The 14,316-nt window shown below is 40.6% G+C and overlaps 1 pseudogene across 1 annotated transcript; it reads right to left on the reverse strand.

Moving 5' to 3' along the window:
* Window positions 1–11,779: 11,779 nt before the first annotated feature.
* LOC104711119 (UDP-glycosyltransferase 76E6-like) lies at window positions 11,780–13,429 on the reverse strand (annotated as a pseudogene). Its single transcript, XR_015565707.1, has 2 exons — window positions 12,868–13,429; window positions 11,780–12,790 (listed from the first exon to the last, which is right to left on the reverse strand). The product of XR_015565707.1 is annotated as a UDP-glycosyltransferase 76E6-like (transcript).
* Window positions 13,430–14,316: the final 887 nt, after the last annotated feature.

Here is a 14,316-nt window from a genome sequence, read left to right on the forward strand (position 1 = left end):
ATAAAAACTAAGATGATGTCGCAAAGACTTAACAAAGCGTATTTATAGTAAAGATATAAAATCCCTAAAACTTAAAACGACAAAATCAAGCGTCGGATTGGGAATCTCCTGAGGCGTGTAGGATGGAACGTCTCCCTGACATGTGCGAACGAGTAATGGCTCGAGTGAGTGATGGCGTTGGCTCGAGTGGAGTGATGGCGTTGGCTCGACATGACAGCGCGACTCGAACGGCACGAAAGCGCGACTCGAACGGCACGAAAGCGCGACTCGAACGGCACGAAAGCGCAACTCGAACGGCACGACAGCACGACTCGATCTGGATGTATACGCCTCCACCAAAACGATGATAACTTTCGAACCAAACCTCCGATTGACTTGAAATAAACGGCATTGGAAAGATGACTCAATTCTCTACAACTTTGATGAAGACGTCGAAAGCTGAATCCCACGACAGCGCGACTCGATCGGCACGACAGCGCGACTCGATCGGCATGACAGCGCGACTCGATCGGATGTGTGACGATGGAATGATGGCGCGACCCGAGCGGATGTGTGATGACGGAGTGATGGCGCGACTCGAGACAGCCTGTCTCCAAAGTCTCCTAAATACCTGAAATACTCCAAAATGCACGATGTATGCGAAGATAATGCAAGAACTACCTAAATATGAAAAGTGTACAAAAGAGAGTAGAAATTCATGCAAAACAATTAGTTATCCTAACTAGATGCGTGACAAAAACATGCTTAGCAGAGACAAAATATAGACATATCAACTCCCCCAAACTTATTCTTTGCTTGCCCTCAAGCAAACGATCAAGAACAAGGTATGGAGAAGAGGTGTGAAGATGGGGGTCTCAGAACCTAAAACATGCTGAATAGAATAGTTAGAATCAAGGTCCTTGTTTTTAGTTCTATAATGCATGGTGAAGGAACTCTATTTAAAAATTTTAGACAAGCTCATCACAACCTGAAACGATTCCGAACCTTAGTCTACACATGCCATCATTTCTATCATTCACTTTAACATTCATTAACAAAGAACTATGGATCAAGCTATGCAATGTCATCAAACTCATTTGGCTGGGGTGAAGCGGTAGAGACAAATATTGGTCTTCTTTGCAAGTGGTTTTAACAATATAGAACAGGGATCTCTTGCGAAATTGAGTTGAGCTTAAGAGAAGGCTAAAGGTTGAAACCAACTGATACATACAAGAGCAGTGCCCCGTCTACCCAAAGGCCCCAAGGAAACTTAGCTCTAACTTTCTAACCCAGAAGTTGGTCCTATCTCTACCCTTCATCGACATCTCTTTTTAAACTCATTCTATCATTCTTTTCAGTTAGCCTTAGGAGAAGGTTACTTCATTTCAATCTAGCGGATGGTAAACTTTTTTATCACTATGGTTCTCTTTCTTTTCTTTTTCGAATTCTAGACTTCTTAAGCGTTTTGCTTTCTTTTCCTTGTCTAAACTTTTCTTTTTATGCCCAGAACCAATAACTCTTTTACACTGCACAACCAACATCCTTTACTAGACTTGTAAACCTTGAAAACACATTCCCCCTCCTAAAGGCTCTTTACCCATTTTTTTTCTTTTCAGAACAAATCCAATCCCAAAACCCAAAATCGAGTTCTCACCTAGTCTTACTAGTCCGGATAGCGCGAACAAGAACTACACAGGATCCTACTCTTGTCGGCTAGAACCTAACACTTTCTAACAAGCTCAACTCGGAAAAGGCCTCACACTCAAAAATACAATTGGCTTGAAAGAAGGATTGGTTAAGGGTGCGGGAAACTGTTCCAAGGATGGGAATCAGCTACTTGGATTAACAAGGGTGATAAAACGGAGAAAGATAATCCAAGTATGTATGTGGTATCCATGAGTTCAACTTCAATGCATAACATGATAATTGCAAGTTAGGATTAGGTTCAGGTAGATATGGAATGATGTCAATTCAAAACAAGCTTCAATCAAGACTAGAATGCAATTTCGATAATTCAAAACCTGGTTCAGTCTTACATTTCAAGTTCAATCAACATGCATCAAAGAACTAATAACAAGGGCCTTGATCCTATCCTATTGAGCATGTTAACAAAGTTACAATCATCATCAACCCCTATACTAAATGCAACATTCCTAAATGAACAACACTAGACTCAATCCTATTATGCAAATGCAAACTACATGAACATTCTGTTTTTGTGGAAATTTTTAAATTTTTCAAATTTTTATGGCTTTTCTATGCAAATAGATGAATGCAGACTCAAACATGATATGATGCAAAAATTTGAAATAAGAATCACAGAAAACACTATCAGATACATCATCTCCAACCCTCCCCCAAACTTAAATTACACAGTCTCCTGTGTAAGAAAAATTTGCAGGAGAGTTTAAGAATCACAACAGAAACAATGCACAAATGAAATGGTATATACAAAGGAAGGTAGGAGTACCTCAGTAGTAGAAGAAGGAGTCTGAGCTCACCCAAGGAGTTGGTGCGTGGTACTGGCTCTGTCCTTCACCATGTTCGGGATCCGCAGTAGTGGTCTCAGCTGGCTGGTCGACTTGTTGCTCAACCGCTTGCGTGTTCTGATAAGTGGTCGGCTGCTCGTCGGATTGCATGTCGTCGACTCTAGACTCACCATGGTCCGAGACTAACACTACCACATCCGTAGGCTGATAATTACCTTGTTGTTCGAGTTGTTGCTCACCCCCGGGCATGCCCTGATGATCACCCTGAGCTTCGACTCGCTGCTCAACCTCAACCTCATCTCGTGTATAAGCTCAGTACTTTTTCTGTTTCTCGCAAAGATAAGTACGGATCACGTCGGTGAATCAAACAAGCTGGATCGAGTGGAACGTACATAGTCTACGGCTCGATCGAGAGGGTCGAGTCGGCATGGGTCGAGTTGTGTCGTTGGCTTGACTCGAACAGAGACGGTGACTTTGGTGGATCGAGTGGAACGAGCGGTGACGACGGAACGAGAAAACCGATCGAGTGAGGTAGTGATGGCGCGACTCGAGGGAGAGTTCGACGGCGACTCGAGCGGATGTGAGTCGAGCTGTGATAAGCGACTTGATCGAGACGGTCTGGTGAGGGTCGAGTGGAGGCAGAACTGAGCGGCGACGATGAGATGTTGCTAACAATCAAGATGCAATCAAGCAATCAAATGAGTGTTTGTCTAACAATCCTAGAATGGTCAAAATGCAAAACGAAAATGAGTTACAGAACTAGAAACGAGATTGCATGACAAGAAGTGGAAATGAATAGAAACTTAAACGAGTCTAAGCAAGAACTACAAGAAAACGAGGAACGAAATAATCTCGGGAATATAATAAAAATCAGAAAGATAAAAGTCCTAAGGATGGGAGTAATTGATGTCGGTGGAGTATCCTAGTCTACAGACTGTTTAAGATGCCACAAGCAATCTATCCCTAAACAATGAACATCACAACTTAGCTAATCCAATCTCTTGGTAAAAGCTACTCAAACTCAACCACTTCCATACCTAGCTCTCGCTAGAGAAACGTGGTCGAGCAGGCATGACAAACAAGTTTATTCATGTCAACAAACATCCTAGACAACTAATCTCTTAGGCTAGGAACGTAAGTCTCTGGCACTAGTTGGTCAGACATTTCATCGAACACCTTTTGGGTGTGGAAATGTCTCGAACCTAGTTCCAATTGATCAGAGAGAAACTAGTAATTCTAACTCTAGTCCAGAAGGGAATCATACAAATCAAGCTTAAACACCCTACATCCTAAGATCCTCCCCCTAATCTATCCCATCCTCAATAACTAACGCACTACTCAGATCCAGAAATCATCATCAACAATACAAACTCAGAAAACATTGAAACAAGCATTCTTAGATAGGTAAAAATGATATAAACAAGTTTGTAGAAGAAATCAAATGCAAATACTCAATGTATCAAAAGATATCTGAATACAAAGTCTGGGAACGGTTCTTGGTGGCTAGGGAAACCTTACAAAATAAAAAACGAGATAAAAACTAAGATGATGTCGCAAAGACTTAACAAAACGTATTTATAGTAAAGACATAAAATCCCTAAAACTTAAAACGACAAGATCAAGCGTCGGTTTGGGAATCTCCTGAAGCGTGTAGGATGGAACGTCTCCCTGACATGTGCGAACGAGTAATGGCTCGAGTGAGAGATGGCTTTGGCTCGAGTGGAGTGATGGCGTTGGCTCGACACGACAGCGCGACTCGAACGGCACGAAAGCGCGACTCGAACGGCACGAAAGCGCAACTCGAACGGCACGACAGCGCGACTCGATCTGGATGTATACGCCTCCACCAAAACGATGATAACTTTCGAACCACACCTCCGATTGGCTTGAAATAAACGGCATTGGAAAGATGACTTAATTCTCTACAACTTTGATGAATACGTCGAAAGCTGAATCCCACGACAGCGCGACTCGATCGGCACGACAGCGCGACTCGATCGGCATGACAGCGCGACTTGATCGGATGTGTGACGATGGAATGATGGCGCGACCCGAGCGAATGTGTGATGACGGAGTGATGGCGCGACTCGAGACAGCCTGGCTCCAAAGTCTCCTAAATACCTGAAATACTCCAAAATGCACGATGTATGCGAAGATAATGCAAGAACTACCTAAATATGAAAAGTGTACAAAATAGAGTAGAAATTCATGCAAAACAATTAGTTATCCTAACTAGATGCGTGACAAAAACATGCTTAGCAGAGACAAAATATAGACATATCAGATTGACATTAGAGTTCCCTATAAATCCCTGTAACAAGCTGGTGTAAGGTTGTAGGAGTTGTGGAGATGCATTACCAGCGAAGTTAACTTGGTTTTGATCAATATGTGTCGCAGCCTGTATATTGAAAATGTATCCACATGGACAGTGTAAGTTTTGCAAACTGGGGTAAATGTTGAAGAAGGAAAGATATGGGATATGTACCGATTGGTCATCCAAGGGAACAGGTTTGGTGACGGTGTCATATACCAGGGATTGCTGTTTTTCATAAAATAGTTTAGGTAACAAAAAGGAAGCTACTCGAAGTTTGATATAAAAGGTACAAGTGTGTCTAACCTTAGTCTCGGTGTCATAAATGGGACTGAGGCAAGAGTCCGGACATCCTGAATCATCCTGAATCACATCTTTCATAGGGGACGAGCAGTTTTCAACAGAATGTTCCTGTATAATTTGACTAATATGAATACCAATGCAGACAAACTAGCTCCAGGATGATGGAAAACAACTACATACCATTGTCCCAAACGGGTGGACATATTGTTCCCAGTCGTGTTGGTTAAGAAGGATATCATCAGGAGACGTTACTGCTTTGGTTGGAGATTGTTGAGGAGTTGGGGGTGGCGTCCCAACCGTCACCTTTTCTGCTGCGTTCTCTGGACAGGTAAACTCATCAACTGCGACAGGGGGAGGTGGTGATTCCTTGACAATAGAGGGAGAAACGGATGCTGGCCTCCTAATGGTGCGCCTTATTGGTAGTCTTAACCGCCTACGGAATCGAAGGGTGTTAATCTGAGCCTGTAGTTTCCTGTTCTCAGATTCTAGCTTTTTAAACTTACTATCTGCCGCATCCCTAATAGAATTAAGTTCTTTCTCTACAGCAGCTTTGAAATCAGCGAAACCGTTATCCTCAGTATTGGAGAAGATAACACGGGGCCTCTTAGAACTCGAGCATTTGGACTTGGGAGAAGGTTGATTGACACGAAGTTTGGGAGAAATCTCTTTCCGCCTAGGAATAATGTGCTTCCTGTGAAGCCCTTTGCCCTTCTTATCTGGTAAAGTTATTGAAGGCAAAGAACAATCACCCCCTGGCCATTCCTTTTTGGTGAAGATATGTCTTGCCTGAATGAGACTTTCCATATAAGCAATCCTTTTGTCTTTAATCTCATCGCCCCACTCTCCCCAACCAGATTCAACAATCCTTTCATGTTGGACAGCTTCCAAAAACGGAGAAACTAATAGCTGCGTTTGTGATATACAAAATGTCATAATGTGTGTATCCACGTGGATAATGTACTCCAAAGATTAATAATGTGTACATAAGACAACTTACATCTGGATAATGCTCAACACTTATGACGTCTGTCAGAGGTAAATTATTCTTTGGTAGGCCAACTGAAGACCATTCCAGGAAAGTGCGGCTGTCACCAGCACCTTGTACCTTGTCTCGTAATCCAGAAATGTTACGATATGCGAGCAGTTGAAGCGCAAGAAGGAAGCCATGCAAACGGAAGGAATTCTGTTGTAACTTCTCTGTGAAACTCTTCAAGGGTTCTGTTGGTTGAACCTTGGCCTGCCGTTTAAGTCTTTTAGCCACTGGTATGGATTGCGGTTTGAGATTAGGTCTCATAGTGGAAATAGTCTTCAAGAAGGATTCTCTACCCCAAGGAAATGCTAGGAAAGAGTCGATGTCTTCAAGCATCTCAACATACTTCCAAGTTGGTCGGCTCGTTTGGCTGGAGGCAATGAGCACACCATCGACTATGAGGAGCAACGCTAGCCGAAGCTTCCGATCCAAATCCTTGATAGTAGGGTCTTCAAAAATAGTGGACACATCACCTAGGGTCGCCTTGCGATCTTCCCCAATCAACTTGTCCCAGTAACATTCATCATGAGAGTCGGGAGCAGGGTCGTCTTCGGGGTCATAATCTTCCGGAAACTCGTCACATTGAAGGCCAGTTACAACACCAAATTCAACTAAAGAAAACATCATAGGGTATCCACCGAATACAGTCCACAGCTCGTACTTTTTTTTGGACAGAACCTGCCTACATAGCAGAGCGTGGAGTAATTTGCAGGAGATAGGAGACTCACCAATACGAAGCCGGAATAGAGAACCCAGACTTGAGCTAAGAATCGTATCGAATTGGGGAGTGCCTTTGAGAACATTGTCGACTGTCGTCAGGATATCAGATCGTGAGTAAACATTCAACCTAGCGTCGGGGCAACGGTCAGTTGCAAACAGACGGCGAGGGAGCCGATCATCCCACTCTGCAGATTTTTCTCCAGAAGTATCACCAACAGTTGTAGATGACGGTTCATCGGCCGAACATTTGGAGATGCGACGACGGGTCTCTGCCATGTCCGAAGGCGGTTACCGGCGGCAAGTTAAAGGGAAAACGGAACAAATGGAGGTAATGGGACAAACGGGAGGAGTGGTAGGAATCAAGGGATTCGAAATTGGTGAAATGCAAAATTAGGGTTGATGAGAATTGGGGATCTAGGGTTTTGGGGGATTTGGGATTTTGTCTTTTTTACGGTTGTTAAAAATAAATGTACTGATTAGATAAAAAATTGAGATCGGTAATAAAGGGATAAGTTGAAAAATGAGATCGGTAAGAAAGTGAGATCGCTAAATTAAAAATAAATGTACTGAAGAGAGTTTTGAGGAGTAGGATGTAATTTTACAGTTAGAAAGTATAGAGAGAGTGGAAAGTGGGTTTTGGTTGTATTTGTTTGTGAGAAAGTGGATGTGGGTGGAAAATTCCCAAATTATTTTTGGTTTTGGGTCTACATTGCTGGACGGTCAATTACAAGGGACATCCTAGTCATCATCTGGTAACAAAACACTAACCTCGTTCATGTAGAAAATTCAAAATTTAGTTAGGTTTATATAGTGTTAAGCACACCTAAAAGTTATGATACGATTAATCAAGGTAATAAGCCGTTTTTCCAGTAAAGTACACGAACTCATCCTAATGAAAAATATTTTCTTTTGTCCCAAATAGGAAAATTGTCTTTACTTGTGACGCAAAAAAAAAAAAAAAAAAAAAAAAACACGTAACTAATTTTGCAAGATCAAGCTTGATCAATACACTTTTCTCTAATAATACATGAAGTTCAACATTTTCACATGGTTTTCAAGTATTTGACAAGCTCATCCAAAGCGTTGTATGAGGTACCCCCACTTTTCACAGAGGCTTTTAGCTTCTCATTTTAAACAAGGGCTCTCTCCTGCATCTTGGCACCTTCTTCATCCACGATCAACCTCTTCACAGCCCTCTCAACTTCTCCTCTATCCACTTTACTACCTTCCAACTGAAAAATCTATTCTCCAAACACTTTCAATATACAATGCTTTGAAGTTCTGCTCCCCATGAAAGGGCATGCATATCATTGGAACTCCTTCAATGCTTTCAAGCGTTGAGTTCCATCCACAGTGGCTCCAGAAGATCCTACTGCAGGATGTCTAAGTACTTCTATCTGCCGTGCCCATTTTACAATGTATCCTCCTCTTTCTGAGACCATCGTACTGACTCCATCTGGCAATGACTCAGAGCTATCTCAGATGACCCATAATAAAGGTTGGTTACTATCACACAACCCCCAAGCCATCTCCGAAACTGCCTTAGTTCCCATGTCAAATATGCTTCCCAAGCTTCTGTATATCACTGACCTCGGTTTCTGCTTGTTTAGCCATTCGATGCAGCTCCTGTCCTCGTCAAGTAAATTAGAAGGTGGGGAAGCTGTCATGTGAGGAGGACCTATAGGGTACATCGCAAGTCCAATGTTTTGTTCCAGCCATGACATAGACGAGCTCTCTCAACCAAGTCGCCTTGGTCCAATGGTAAATGGAGAAAAGTCCCGCAACCTGGGTTCAAGTAGCATTGGCCACGGGGGTTCGAAATTTAACATAGTTTCTCCAGGCCCCATGAGATTAGTCTTTGGGCCTAGGAAGCCTTTAGGATCACTCCTGAGTTATCAAAAAAAAAAAGACGAACTCTCTAGACAGCTCACGGTGTTGATGAAAGCAGCGGAAGCTGTTCTTTTGTTTGCTACTTCCCTACAGAACTCAAATAATCAATCTATAGGCCCAAATCCTGTTCTTGCATTTTATGATCTACAAAGTTAAAAAAAAAATACTTGTTTAATAAATCCTCAAAACAACCTTAAACCATTTCGGGATGGGTTGTTAAGCTGGGTTTGCAGTACCTTCCATGTCGACCAAGAACTTGTCGGCATTGAGTTTGCTTCGTACACAACGTGAAACGTAATTTGTAGCACTAGTAGTGGTAAAGATGATACTTGGAAGGTTGAACTCCTTAGCTGCAGCTCCACAGAAATACATGAACTCGTCGTAGATGATACAAGCAATATCACTGGCTTGTTGCAGAAGCAACTGAGCGATACAGTCCTTGAAGCTTGTCTTACTGGTTTTGTTGAGGTTTATCATAAACTCGATTCCTCCGAGTCTTTGGAATTCAGACTCTGGTAAGCTTTCTTTTATAGTGACAAACTGAATGCCAAGAAAGTGTTGAGAAGAAGAGCTTACTTGATTGAAGTGACCCGTGTAGAAGTACTATCACAAATACTTAGTGAGGCAATCTTCCCATCTACTAGGCTATACACACAAGCAACTGAGAAACTGAAGGTTAACAAATAATAACTAAACACAAACAAACCAGGAAAAACAAGCATCAGCCGCTTGTAGAAGTACTATCACAAATTTTTAGTGAGGCAATCTTCCCATCTACTAGGCTATACACACAAGCAACTGAGAAACCAAAGTTTAACAAATAACAACTAAACACAAACAAACCAGAAAAAACAAGCATCAGCCGCTGCTGACAAAAATTGTTGTCGACCGACACTCCTCTGGTGTCGACCGACACAGACTCCGCAAATCGTTCTGCTTGAAGCCGAAAGTCGCAGAACCATTTCCCATCTCCTCCAAATCGTCCGAAACTCACCCAAAAGTCCTGGAAACACATGGGAACCACATCCCAACCACAAACATACAAGAAAACACCACAAACAACAACAAATCAAGCACAACAAAGGATTCTCATGCTTAGATCAGCTATGGTCATGCACTCACCTCTTTTGCAGGAAGATTCTGACTCAACAAAGACGAATCCAACCCTTAGAAGCCTTCTCCTCTGTTCTTAGCACAAGATCTTCACTCCACAGCAATAGATCTCTCAATCTAAGCCAAGAATCTCCCAAATAGCCTCCAAACTCTCAAGAACACTTTTCTCCCTCTAACTCTCTCTAAACGGCGACAAAACACTTCCCCCAAAACCCTTTTCGTCGACTTTCTTTTTAAATAAATCGGTTAGGAGCTTTAATTCAAATCAATCCGGTCGAACCAAAATTGATGGTGTCGATCGACACTCATCTTGGTGTCGGTCGACACCCACTCCCAAAATCCCCAATTTGGTTCGCGGATGCTACAATTCTAGAGTATATTTGTTAAGAATTACTTATATCTTTATATATAGAAACTAGGTTAATTAGCTTCTCATTTTATTCCCTATGTAAGCATATGTAATTCATTGTAATTATTAGGAGAGTCAATATACTATTTCCTAAATACTAAGGTGTTCTTTTCTCATCAACCTATCATCCCTCAACAACTGTAATTGAGAAGCCCTTCAAGCTTAGTGCTTTCCAAAGTTGCAGCATTGGAGTAACATGACCTTGAGCAGGAATTGGAACTAGCACTATCCTTCTCTTGGCTTCCCTTTTCTCCATTGCTTAACCTCTTTCTCTTTTTATTTTTTTTGTTGCAGTGCGGAACATATCTCTATATAATTGATCCAAATGATTATAAGAAAAATTAATTGCATTAGCGTTGAGTAGAAAGGAAGAAAGTGACATTTATTCCAGGAAAAAAGTGGTTCTTTTTTTCTTTTTGGTTTGCTTTGTTCTGTACATACAGTAAGTCAGTAAGAGTTGGTGGTTATTGCCAGCTAAGGTAGGTTCTGTTTTGGGATTAAAGTTCTCCAAATATAACAAAATATCATCAATAGTGGTTCTCCAATCTTGGTGCAATTATTGCATCAAAGTCCAAAGAGTTGTGTATACGTATATCATTGGTGCAATGGATTACGGTAGGTACGATTGAAGGGCGCTGTGGACATGAGAGCAACATCTTCTTACGACCGCTAGAAATCACTACCATTGTTTGCTTACTCTCTCCCTATCTTATTTTATATGTTATTACAATATACGTTACGCTATGACTTTCGAAGCATAGCTTGAAATCTAGTAATATGACGGCAATTTGCCGTGGTTAACATCTTATTAGTTAGTTTTCATATCTACTAAGAGTTCATCTTCATATAATTATTTTATTTGTCATCACAACAGGTACTTACTTATGATGATGTCTTGTGCTATCATATTACTTAAATTTGATGTTTTCTTATAATGTGTAAAGATAAATATATTTTGTTTCCATAGTGAACAAGTATCTTAAGAAGATGGAATCATGGACTTAAAGTAGAGATGACCGTCTTCACAGACTTCTCATGAAGTGTACAAACTCCTCTAGCGAGTTGTGTGAAGAACCTCCACTTTTGACACAGGCTCTCAGTTTACCCTTTGTTTTGTTCAACCATTTCATTAAGCTCTTGTTTCTCTTCAGGGACTTGTAGGTGCCTATAGGATACACATGAATTTCTAGCTGTTGCTGCAAAAAATACAGAGATGAAGCTCTCTAGACAGCTTGCTGTATTGATTATCACAGTGGAAGCTGTCCGTTTGTCAACTGTATTCGATTGTCCTTTAATAAAAATACAAATCGTGAAACCGGAAATGCTTTGTATCTTAGGGGATGAAACTCGGGAACAAGCTCATCCTGTTGTCCTTTTTGTTCTGAGAAAATGTTAAAACATAGTGATACAACATTAAAGATATAGCCATGACATTGTTTGCATAGATTTTAGACTACCTTTCAACGTAGCCGTGACATTGTTTGCATAGATTTTGTCGAATACAGAGTGAAATGCAAAAACCGTGACACTTATTAGTCGCATTTGATACTCGTATTGATTTTTTTTTTCCATAAAAAAATATAAAGCACGCACTTTGTAAATGTTGCAAGATCAAGCTTGATCAATACAATTTAATTATCTCAAATAATACATGAAGTTGAACAGTTTCACATTGTCTTCAAGGACTTGACAAGCTCATCCAAAGCATTGTATGAGGTACCCCCACTTTTCACAGAGGCTTTGAGCTTCTCTTTTAGAACAAGGGCTCTCTCCTCCATCCCAGCTCCTTCTTCCTCCACCATCAACCTCTTCACAGCTCTCTCAACCTCTCCTCTATCCACTTTACTACCTTCCACCTGAAACCCTATTCTCCAAACACTTTCTATGCACATAGCGTTCAACTTCTGCTCGCCATGAAAAGGCCTACAAATCATTGGAACTCCTTCTGCTATGCTCTCGAGAATTGAGTTCCATCCACAGTGGCTCCAGAAGCCTCCCACCGCAGGATGTTCAAGTACTTCTATTTGCGGTGCCCGCTTCACAATGTATCCTCTATCTGAGACCATCTTACTGACTTCTTGTGGAAATGACTTTATCCCACTGAAGCCAGGGATCGAACCTGGTCGGATGACCCATAAAAAAGGATGGTTGCTATTACACAAACCCCCAAGCCATCTCCAGCACTTCCTTGGTTTCCATTTGAGCTACCGTTCCCACGCTTACGTATATCACTGACTTTGGTTTCTGCTTGTTCAACCATTCAATGCAGCTCCTGTCCTGTTCAAGCAAACTAGAAGGTGGAGAAGCTGTCATGTGAAGAGGACCTATAGGGTACATCGGAATTTCAATTTCTTGGTCTAGCCATGAAAGAGATGAGCTCTCTAGACAGCTCACGGTGTTGATGATAGCAGCGAAAGCTGTTCTTTTGTTGGATACTTCCCTACAGAGCTCAAAAAGGTCTTCTAGTGGCCCCAATCCTGAAGTCGGTAGGTCTTTGTATCGTAATGGATAAAGATCTTCTACCACTTGTTCTTGCATTTCAGGATCTACAAAGTAAAAAAAAATACTAAGTTTAACTAAAACGAATAGTTTTCGGATGTGTTATTAATATTGTTTTGAGCACCTTCCATGTCGACCAAGAACTTGTCGGCATTGAGTTTACTTAGTACATAGCGTGAAACGTAATTTGTAGCAATTTCAGTGCTGAAGATGACACTGGGAAGGTTAAACTCCTTAGCTGCAGCTCCACAGAAATACATGAACTCGTCGTAGATGATACAAGCAATATCATTGCCTTGTTGCAGAAGCAACTGAGCGATACAGTCCTTGAAGCTTGCCTCACTGGTTTTGTTGAGGTTTATCATAAACTCGATTCCTCCGAGTCTTTGAAGTTCAGACTCAGATAAGCTTTCTTTAATGGTTACAAACTGAAAGTCAGGGAAGTGTTGAGAATAAGACCTTACTTGATTGAAGTGTCCCTCAACGACTGTAATTGAGAAGCCCTTTGACTGAAGGGCTTTTCCAAGTTGCAGCATTGGAGTTACATGACCTTGTGCTGGAATTGGAACTAACACTATCCTTCTCTTGGCTTCTCTTTTCTCCATTGCTTATTTGCTTATTACCCCTCTTTCTCTCTTGTCATATCTCAATTCGAAACATATCTAAATAACTGATCCAAATTATTATTAAATTCCCATTTGCACTGAAAAGTTGTTGCAATCTTCCAAGTATGCCATATTAATATACTAGGAGTTGCCCCGTGCTACGCACGGACTTATCTTAGTATTTGTTCGATTGGCAATTTTTTTAACTGTTAGATTTTTATATTTCTGTATTTTGCTTTTTTAATTGGATTTTTTTTAATTGATAAAAATTATATAAATTTTAGGAAGAAGAGTATGTATCTTAAGTAATTAAACTACACCCTCATGTATAATGGATTTTATTAATCATGTTTACTTTTTTAAATAACAAAATGTTTAAAAGCTTAGACTGATTCTCTTTTAGAACATGTTGTTTTGCGATGTAACCATTTTGCAATACACTTAAGGCAAATTTTGTGATTATTGAAAATTATAGACTCATATAGTCATATTAATACATGTCACTTTCAAACTACGACAATAACTTGTTTGGACGTTGTTTCCGCTGTGGCTTTATAGAAATAACCGAGATCTACCATCATTGTTGAGTTTTGAATTTATCCCATGAGTAATCTTTTATTAAATATGGTGAAGTTTAGAGATATAAAATAAATATTATATTCCTTAATATTGCACATTTTTCATCCTCAGATTCAGATAATGTGTAATTTATTTCTCTTTTAACTGTTAGTAACCCCTAACATCAAAAGCACATTTTTTGTCCTGTCAACACAAGATGTAAAATGATACGAATCCTTCAAACTTCAAAGCCTATTCAGTGGCTTTAAACCAAAAATAAAATAAAATAAAGATCACCTTTTGGTGATTTTATTCACTTCGTCATTGATTAAGGCAAATCCTCATCATCTTTATTTTGTTGTTACGTGAAGACATAAGTGAAAATTGAAATTGAAGTCCCATATCATAAG

This window comes from Camelina sativa, chromosome 9 (genome assembly GCF_030686135.1).
Source record: "Camelina sativa cultivar CO46 ecotype springtype chromosome 9, ASM3068613v1".
Taxonomy (NCBI): domain Eukaryota; kingdom Viridiplantae; phylum Streptophyta; class Magnoliopsida; order Brassicales; family Brassicaceae; genus Camelina; species Camelina sativa.